Source organism: Brachyhypopomus gauderio, unplaced genomic scaffold (genome assembly GCF_052324685.1).
Source record: "Brachyhypopomus gauderio isolate BG-103 unplaced genomic scaffold, BGAUD_0.2 sc146, whole genome shotgun sequence".
Lineage (NCBI taxonomy): Eukaryota > Metazoa > Chordata > Actinopteri > Gymnotiformes > Hypopomidae > Brachyhypopomus > Brachyhypopomus gauderio.
In genome coordinates, this window is record NW_027506967.1 from 338428 (window position 1) to 349035 (window position 10608).

A 10608-nucleotide genomic window follows, 5' to 3' on the forward strand; every position below is an offset into this window, starting at 1 on the left:
GTCACTCATTTTACTGCTGGGTGAGCTTTTAGCACCCCAGGTAGTGCCCATGACTACATTTAAACTCAGCAAAAGCACAAATAAGGAAAAGCAAATCGCAATATGTATCACGCAAGTCAGCCGTGGAATTACACAGCACATCTTGTATCTTATTGCTCATGATTGTACGCACTCGTGTGAATTTTTGCTTTAATCCCAGGAATCAATTGTTGCAAGCAACGTCTATACAATAAACAAAATGATATGAACTAATATAAGCTAGCAATTCTAGTAAATTGCAAATTACAATGCAAATGCATGACTTTCTTTGCCTCCATAAAAAAAAGATTCCATATGCTAGATATTAATAAAGTGTTTGTGAGAGGAGCTTGTCTGGTATCTGTATGTTTTTACACTCTCTAAAATAAATTCAATTAATTACAGGAATAATGAGGAATAACAGGAAAAAATTACAGGAATAATTTAACACGTCTCCGCAGTGCAGAGCTCATTTTCCTCTAGAATGTCTTTTTAGGTTTCGAAAAGCCAGTCCTTGGTTGAGTCCAGTGCATTGTGGGAGGGTTTTTAATGGGAGCTGGAGGTGGGGGGCGGGGCATAAATAAGCACGGGACTGCAGCTGCGCCCACGGCCTGCCAGCCCCATCTAATCCCCCATTAAAACAAGCAAGTGTGGGCGCACAAAGATTCAGAGTCTCTCCCCTCGTCTGGCAGTTACCTGGCAGACTCATTAGATCTGTCAAACAGTTGGCCTTGTCTGGCATGTTTTCCATACAGTACTTATGGCTTTAATGAATACCTCTGCCAGTGTGTGATACGCATCTGATGGAGCTAGATGTTTGGTGAGGTCAAAGGGGAAAAAATAATAATGTGCTCCTTTAGAATGATGTGGAGTCTAAGACAGGAAATGTAGCTCAATATTAGGATACAGAACAGAGGCAGTAAAAATAGAGTAATAAGAAGCTATTTCAGTTGCCTGCTACAAAATGATTAGTGTTTAGTCTTTCTGTTAATTAACTGCAGAGAATAACTGGTACATTAATAGGTATGCAAAAATAAAGGAGAGAAGCTTCAGAGGTGTTTTAATCAATTTAATGTATCAAAAGCTTTTATATGTACTCACTGAAGATTAATCATCTAAATGTACACTTAGGCTGATTATTGTTTATAGCCTAATGATGAGTTACAGATGTAACAAATGGATTAAACTTTATGTCAGATTAACTTTATTCTGTTTTCGGAGTCAGGTTGGCCATGAAAAGTTTGGTGAGCAAATTAAGTCTTACCTCAGATCGTCAGTTAGCCTATTTAACTGGGAGGTGTGTGTGTGTGTGTGTGTGTGTGTATGTGTTGGGGGGGGGGGATCCACAAAGCAGGATTTCTCAGGTTAGGCAGATAAATTAATTAAGGTCAAAGTTCAGCACTGTCTAATAGGAATGTCACTCAGCTCTTCTCCTATTGGGCAGTTTTGACATTAGACTTAAGGAGGAGAAGCAGGAAGATAATACTGAGAAGTGCGATGGTTATTGAGGAAAAATCCATAATTTTTATCGACAAAACAGTCTGGGCTCGAAATGGCAGATCACAAGACAAAACCAGAATACACAGCACTAACTTAGCAAAATAATAAAAGCAGAAGACAGAACACAGGAATAGGGAGTTACAAACTGTGACTGAAAAACAAGACAGGAAGACATTTGGTGTAAGACGGAAACGAAGGGAAACAAGCCACGTGTGAGACCAGTGAATTGAGACCAGTAAAGTGAGACCAGTCAATCAAAGGTCCAAGTCAAATTTATTTATATAGGGCTTTTTACAACACATGTTGTCCCAAAGCAGCTTTACAATCGTATGGATCCAGATTCCTAATGAGCAAGCCAAAGGCGACAGTGGCAAGGAATACCACTCCCCACAGTGGCTCCCTATGATGGTGGGGATTAGGAAGAAACCTCGGGAGGACCAAGACTCAAAAGGGAACCCATGCTCCATTGGGCGGCCCGTTAGCACAGTCTGTATTTGTGGACAAAAGGTGGTTCTACAGTTATAGTTAAGGTTCTTGTTCCCCAGCCAAGTAGTCAGTCCCTTCGGTGCAGATGGCGAGCCTCAGGTAGGAGCTAGCATCAGCACGTCCTCTTGCGGCAATGGCACATCCAACCCCGGCATCAGTACATCCACCGGCAAGCCAGACCATCTCCCAGGTGCTTGTAGGTGCTTGGGTAAAAACATGCAAAAGGATAGAGAAATCACCTGAGCTGCCAGAAAGCAGGATTTACATGGATTCAATGGCTAATACTAACACTGAAAACTTAAAATGTACCCATGCATATTGAGGCATAGCAAAGTTTATGTTGGAAAAAATACCTGAGAACTCTGCTTTTCCCATATGTGTAATTAAATTACTGGCTGACGCCTTCCTGCCGAGTTTACTTCAAACCCGAATTCAACATATCTTCTAGTTTTCGTGCGGCCTAAAGATGAGGGTGAGATTAAAGGCTCGATGCTAAACTGAACCACAGTAACTTATTACCTGCAGCCTTGGACACTGCTGTCTAATGGAGCACAGCCCAGCATGGCCTTTCTATGTTTTCAGCTGTTCTAATACGCTATTCACTAGTGGAATGGATAATGATGCATTATTTCTCCTTAATGGTGTTGGGTTTTGTTGTTTGTTTGCTTGGTTTTGACAAGAGGAAAATCTATTTTTTTGCCTTTCCTCTCTTTTCATGGGCTATTAAGACTGTGTACACACCTTTCCATCTCCAAGCCAGGAAGTAAAGGTGAGAATTTGCATTTGCAGTGTAATCTGGCAACCATGAGCATATTAAGTCTCAGGAGTAAAGTACATTTTTCTCCAGAAACCGATCGGTCTGTCCTGAAGGACTAACTTGGTTAATACCTAAAGGGCATTGAAAACAAGGGAGATGTGTATATGCACAGTGTTCAAATGTATGAAAAAATTTAGGCTCAAATAAAGTTCTTAGACTGCAACAAACTTTGCTGTTCACTCATTGGAATCATATATTCAAGTTGCTAGTCTCCAGCAGTTCAGACATATATACAAAGTAGCAAAGACAGTGTGCAGAAAAATGTTTGTGTTGCTTGGCAACTGTTCATTCGTATAACTATTTGTGTTGGCAGAGCCAAATAAATTACTAAATGAACAAACAAATTAATCTGTTGTCATAGTAGTGGTAACTAATAAATGGCACTTGTAGAACTGTTTTAATGAAAGTAGTGTTACACTTGAGGTCATGCTGTTATACTGAATATCAGCGTTGCTGTGGTTCAGTCAGAGGCTCGAGGCCAAAGATAATATAGAATATGTAATTATTCTATATAATTTGGCTGATTTGACATAACTATTGTTGTAAAGCCCTTGCCTCAGCTGTCTGATCAGCTTTCGTCCAACTCAAAATTATTTCTCTTCTCTCTTCTACAACACTGACTTGTTCTTGAAATGTTCTTGCATTTATTCATTGACTTTGTGAATTAATCTTAAAAATAAAAACAGCGTGCAATCAGATACATTGTTACTGCATAAACATTAAACCATTTTCAAATGCCAACAGCATGTTTGATAGAGCTCAACCCAACCCATCTAGCTGTCAATCAGATGTGACATTTAGTCTTGCACTTCCTGTGAGTTTCCTGACTAGGGTGAATTTCTTTTAATTCACAAGTGTGAGGTCTGCCGTGGCGTGACTGTTGGCCATGATATCTTATTATCAGCCATGACAGGAAGAGACAAGCTTGCTAATACAAGACTAATGAACCAGGCCACCAGTATGGCTAAGACAAGCAGAAGCAATCCCATGACATTTCACACTACCAATTCATATTCACTCATGCTAAAAAATTCCTATTGTGACTTCCAGAGACTGAGCTCAGATGCTGCAGACACTTGGTTTTAGCAATGGCAGGTTAATACATTTACTGCAGTCTACCAGAAAAGTCTTAGCCACCATGCTTTGTTCGGAGGGCTAGCAGATCATCTCGAACCTTCAAATTCATAATAACTGTGAAAACAGGTAAAGCTAGAGATCTGCTGTCTAATGCTTAGCTATTGACCCCACTTAGAAAATGGAAGTAACTTAGAGACCAGTCAGTCTTGCTCTCTCTCTCTCTCTCTCTGTCTCTCTCTCTCTCTTTCTCTATCTCTACTTCTGTCTCTCTCTCTCTCACACACACACACATAGATGACAGGTTACATCTCTCACAGAAAATTCAATGATCGCAGCACAAAAGAAAGCATGCGCCTGATGGCTTAATTTCGGCAAATTGCATCAGTGACTCAGAATGTTATTGAGATGGAGTCGTTAGCATAGGAACGTCTGTGTCTTTTTCTGGCAGATGGGCATGATTTAGGAGTCGGCAGAATGGCCTTAAATAGCTGCATACCTAAACGGAGCCAATTACCAGCATTTAGCGGTAATACTTAACTATCACTACACAGGCCCCCTGTCTTTACGCTGGATTAATGAAGGAAACACAATGCCCTCTGTGTCTCATGCGCTCCCATTTGGTGAGGGGCCGTTTCTCCTCACCTCGTTATGAAGGAGGTTGTGTAGATAGATAACATGTTAATAAGCAGATTATCAAGATGTTTACTTGGAAACGCACGCGTTGTGCTGAATTCACTGTAGGGCATAAGTAAGGGCGGGTTAACCGGGTGAAGCTGAACACCTCTGGCTGACAGGGAGGAAAAGGCACTTTGAGTTTTGGAAATAGGAAGGTATTTTGGGCACGCTTTCACGTTGCAGCTTCGAAAAAACAAAGTAGCAACGATGAATCGAGAACCCGACACTTTCATAATCATTGTCAATTGCAAATACAAAATGAGGAAATGTAATAACATTCCGGGCCATGTGGGACGGATTTACAAAGGTAATCTTGTAAACTGACATCATAAGAGAAAGGAGCTCGATTGTGGTCTCCCAGTTGGATCTCATGATTGCATATTTGTAGCGATTTCACTAAATCAGCTCATAAGAGCAGTTATGAAAGGTTATGCTTGTTGCTAGAGGTGGCTCATTACAACCTCACACATAGGGAATACAATGAAATCACCAGCAGTCATAATAACTTCTCTGAAATTAGAGGTGAGCTGAGGTCACAGAACTCATGCTCACAGCGGGTGACACGCTGGAGAACTCTTGTGAAAACACCACGGCCACATTCTCATTAAGCGGATGGCTGGGTCTCTCTCTTTGGGATATTACAACCAGTTGGACATCGCCACAGTCAATAGACACAGCCAGACATTTATCATTCTGCTCCAAGCACCCAAAGATGCTCGCTAGTGTCCTGTGGTCCATACACTGGAGGAAGAAAAACAGGCTTCATTTAAGCAAATGCGAGCAGTAAATACAGAAGCAATGGCCTACACAGTAAGGGTGTCCCAGATGTGGAAGCTATATGGTGCGAAAACAAACAGTTACACAGCGTGACAGCTTAATCTGTGTAAGCCAGAGTGCTTTCACCTGTCATAAATTCCAATATCGGGTGCCTAAAAGGTCAACCATGAAATGTATTTCTGTCAAACAACCTATATTTCCAGCTTTAAAAGGCAGCAGCGCGTGAGAGTGTTGGGAAGGTAAAGGGGTAATGGTTTTCCTTTAGCTTGATATACAGGCTGAATAAATCTGCCTGCTTCACATGGTTTTGCTTGGTCTGGGCTCAGTTTTGTGGGTAATTGTTTTAACGGACGGGATGTTCGGCCGGACGGTGATAGGGTTTTAGCTGATACTCGGGTGATAGGGTTTGGCCAAACGATGATCTGTGTAGGGTAATCATCTTCAGATGAACTCAGCATCAGTGCCTCAGCAGTGGCCTCGAACAAGCTCTGTGTTTATAGGATAGAAAAGAACAAAGTCTGGCAAGTTCTATTTGACCCACAGTGATCTTAATCTCTTTTTAAGTCAGCAAAGTGAAATGGAAGATGGATGGCATGTATTTGCTGTAGTTTATTGGTAATAAACTGAATATTGTAAGTTGACTGGTAGAGGGATGATGTGGACGATAAATGAAAGTATTATACAGTTAGAAGTTTTTCAATTCAGAAGTTCAACATACAAGAAAACGGTTCAAAAAGCAAAGCTGTTTTTAGGTTACATCCTGCTTTTGCTCTCTGCTTACATCCTCTGCCTGTTCTTACTTAATCCTGAATTACTCCACTGACTTGATAAGCTCCCCAGCAAGCCCAGCCATCCAATCAGATAAGTAATGCAGCTTCCAAGGGATATAGGAGCACAGGGATAAGATGGCATTACACCCTCATTTTGAAGCTAAAGCATTTGCACCATTAGTAATGCATTTATAAACATGCTCACCTAGGGGCCCGTGGGATGCTAAAGCCTAGCAATTACACACCAGCTGAAATAGCCCTATTTATAACCATTAAACTGGAGCCCCTCTGTCTGCTTTCCTGAACACTCAATGGTCTTATTCTTAGCCTAAAAACGATCCTCGTTTAGGATTAGCCAGTTACAGGGCACCTTGGTTCAGGACAAGCGCCGATCTGAGATGAAGACTCATACAGAGAATGTAAGAGACCTCATGGACTTTCCTCCCATCCACAGTGTTAGGTAGATTTGTACTAGAAATCCATGGCAAGTTAACATGTGACATAGCACTGTAGGATAGTACTGTAGATACAAGCACCCATTAGCTGTAAATTCTCATAAATTCATAAATTCAACATAAGAATACAGTACTATTGTAAGTTGCACTGTATAATAGTCTCTGCTAAATGCTTTAAATGTAACTTAGATTAGTAGAAATGAAAGATGTGCAAGGTTACTTTGCTGCTAATTTTAGATTCAAGTTGCTGATTCATGCTGCTAGCTACTACAATAAAATTTGCTGATGCAGCTCTCTTGTAATTGGTTGATTGCAGCTGTCTTGTAATTGGTTGGTTAGAATGTTTCTGGCTGGTGATCTGTAGGCGATGCATTTTCTCCCCGCCCTCTGCACTTTTGAACCTACCCCACACTGTGACCCATCCAGTGAGCTGCTACCAACTTTGGGCCGGCAAACAAGACACTGTCCATCTGACACAGTGGTTACTGCTCATCTTCCAGCCTGCAGGATGAGTGTCCAAAGTGAAAAGGAATTTTAATTGCATGCATTGAAACAGCAGGTCTGGGCTGTGGAGTCATACTACCCATAATCCTCTGCATCTCCTCCGAGGGACCTTAGGAGGATTTGGAGCTTAATTTTTTTTCCATTCATGGACCTGCAGGGAAATGATTAGATGGCTACAAACAAAAACAACTTCTTTAATCCTGAATACGATACGGAGTCGTTGCCAGCAGAGACAGAGCTTGGTGGGAGGAGGGGGGTAATTCAAGAGAAAGCACTACAAAGAAGTGTTCAAGGAGACAAAATACAAGTTAGGCTTAACAACTTAATCAACAGCCTGTGCTACTGTGCTATGCTTCAGCATACGGGAGTCGCAGAATTAAATCGTGCTTGACTGCTGATTGAATTTTACAGCCCGAGTGGTTGGGAAAAGAGGCGAATTGTAATTACCTCGATGCTGGATCAAGCCGAGTGTAAAAGGAGCATCAGGAATGAATAGTGGAGGCCATTGTGTTGCTATTTCACTCCCCATCCTACAGAATGAGAGGCAGAAAAGGGGGAGGATGAGGACGCTCTGCACTGGGGCTGTGATCCGCACCGACCCACATGATGGGGGGGGGTGTTAAACCACCCGGGAATTTAGCAACCTCCCGCTGGGCTGAAACATGAGCCAGAGGACAGAGAGCCAACTCCGATGGAGGTAATCATGGATGTGACCACTGCAAACGGCTTGTTGTTCATGCTTCAAGGGCAAAGGCATTTCGATTTGCATGCAAGTATCTTAAAAGGGGAAGATTCATCAAAACGCATGGCAGTACTCGCCCACAGATTACCCTGCGCTGCAGAATATCTTCACTCTCTTGCAGGAATCTCCACTGAGGAAGTTTCTCGAGCATGAGGCTTTTACCCCAGACAGAGGTTCTAAGTGGATTCTCCTACCCCAGTAGAGGCTTTAAAACAGAAGAGGGACTGCTCAGTGGACTTACAATGTAATACAATATGCTATGAATTACCTAATTAATGTGTATTAGCAAACATCATTATTAACATTAATAAACAATTAATTAGCATTTACCATATAGCTGTCCAATGAGGACTGACTGATATAGAATTAAATGTATGCGATCTCATTAGAAAGCCACAAAAGGACTAGCTAAACCCCACACGTTTCATCCTAATTGCGATCTGAACGTCATTAACATACAGATGGCTGCACTGGCATCAGTGAAGTAAAGTACCTAACAGTGGGAGCAATTAATGAGAGCTTATCTAAAATGCATTACAGAGGCGTCAGACACCAAACTGAAAATTATACCTCATCATACAACGCCTCAGCTTCTTAAAGCATTCTGGGGCTGCGTTCTAGACTTCCTGGCAAATCGACCACTTCCTTCAGACTTCAGAAGTTTCTTCACAGTTCATCACCACAGACTCTGTGGTCCTTCAGGGCCATGAACTCAGTCCCTTCTCATAAGTGCTATACAAAACACCAAGGTCGCTGATCTCGGATCAGCATGAATCACCTCACAGGCACCAGAAAGTCCAGAAATTGAGCAGGCTCCCCTCTCCCTCCCATCAGCAGGATCGCCATAAGCCTCCCGATACCAAGAATGCGGAGAAACTGATTGTAAAACATCTTCAGGTGAAAAAGGGTCACTGGCTTTATCTCAGAGGGCAATTCCTGAGTGACGAGGCAGCAACAACCTCATAATTAACTACAATTAAGTATTAATTAGTTGAACTTAATGAGTCATTTGCACTATTTATTGTGTTTAATCTTTAATGTTTGGAGTGTTTAATGTTTAATGCCCCCAGGATAATCCCAGTGCTTGTCCTATTTAATCTTTCCCTGAGTGTTGGCTTCAGAATGGGTTTTACACTGTTTATCTGTTGCTTCTAACTTAGTTCTGGTGTTCTTCAGTTATTGTCAGTGACTCAAGTTACACACAGGGACGAAAATTAATTAGGTAGCTTTGACGCTGAGGATTTACTGCTTATTGTCCTGCAATAAAGAAGCGCACTTCTGCTGATACAGTGTATATTCATAAGCTTGTGTAATGTCAGGTGATTACATTACTTAAACATTATATTCGCTCATGATATTTATATTTTTGTTTTTAATAAACAATTACAATAATTATATCAGGGCCAATAACATCATCATCAACCATAATCAGATAGTAGTTTTTAAATTATGCTGGCATACTGTGATCAATGGGATGTTCAAATGGAATCATGGCTATTTCTGTGGGTATGTGTCTGTGTACCAATCCATAGGCAAATAAAAGGTGTGTGTAAACATACGCATGGATATGTAGCCCAGCACTGATATGAGAATCGAAGACATTTTTCTACTTGAAAATGTATAGTATTCTTTGAACTGCAGTTCATGCAAATCGTTCTTGATGATGGTTTCTCATTGATGTGAGAAGCATCCTCCTATATCCTTAGTGATGCTAATCGCTGATAGGCTGGACCTGTTGAAAAGAAGAAATTTATCACAGACATCTTGCCAAAAGTGTTTAATAGGTCTAAAGTGTCCAGAAGTTGATATGTAATTATCAGGATTAACTATATGCATGTAATCAATTTCTTAATGTAGAATATTAGCTATTCTGACAGTAGGAATTCACAGAAGGCGGAGAAAGAGAAGTACAGAGAGAATATGTCTCTTAAAATAAATAATTAAAGGTTTGCATAATGCTGCAACTAAGCTCCACACAGTGAAGCTCAAAACTGGAGCCCTTTACTAATGAGCTATGTAGAGGGAAGACAGGGCAATGGCATCTTAAAATCTCGCATACACACACACACACACACACACACACACACACACACACACACACACATACACACACACACACACACACACAAGCAAGCCAATTGGCAGGCACAGGAACACATGCAGAGTTCTGAGTAGCGTGAAGCACATCTGAAAGAATTTATTATAATCAATTTCCTGGTGTTGTTTTACTGCAACTGGGCCAGTCAAGATCACACCGCCTGCACCACAAGGCTGGCACCTCTACTGCAACACACAACTTCTCTCAGATTTCAACAACAGCATAATTCTACCACACAACAAATGATGTCACGTGTTCATGTTAATAACAGCGTTCCTTTAAAAATGGGCAGCTGTAAGTGGAGGTGGTAATGAAGCCATGCACTTTGATCTTCACCGATAGGTTTAAATGCCAAAACTGGGGAACAGGTTTGTGCTCTCGCATTCTTACTCACATTTTTAATTCTTGCCAGCAGTGGCACCACGCCCAAAAAACACAGGTGCATGCATCACACACACATACACACACACACACACACACACACACACACACACACACCAGGTGGATGGGTAATCAGTAAGCAGGTGTGTGGTGTAACAGTGTAGCCAAAGCTCTGGCACAGTGATTAACAGTAAGTCTTGGTTGAACAAGATCTTGAAATAACCTTTACATTTGTTTTTAAAAGCATGTTCCGCCACTTGAACACTGAAATTACTGTATATAATATTAACAAGAGTATTATTATTAGC

General features: G+C 41.3%; 1 long non-coding RNA gene across 1 annotated transcript; it reads right to left on the minus strand.

Annotated features, from left to right (window-relative positions):
• Positions 1 to 1942: 1942 nt before the first annotated feature.
• Positions 1943 to 7701, minus strand: LOC143500387 (uncharacterized). The gene is made up of 3 exons (XR_013126772.1): positions 7527 to 7701; positions 6981 to 7076; positions 1943 to 2207 (listed from the first exon to the last, which is right to left on the minus strand). It is a non-coding gene; the product is annotated as an uncharacterized LOC143500387 (long non-coding RNA).
• Positions 7702 to 10608: the final 2907 nt, after the last annotated feature.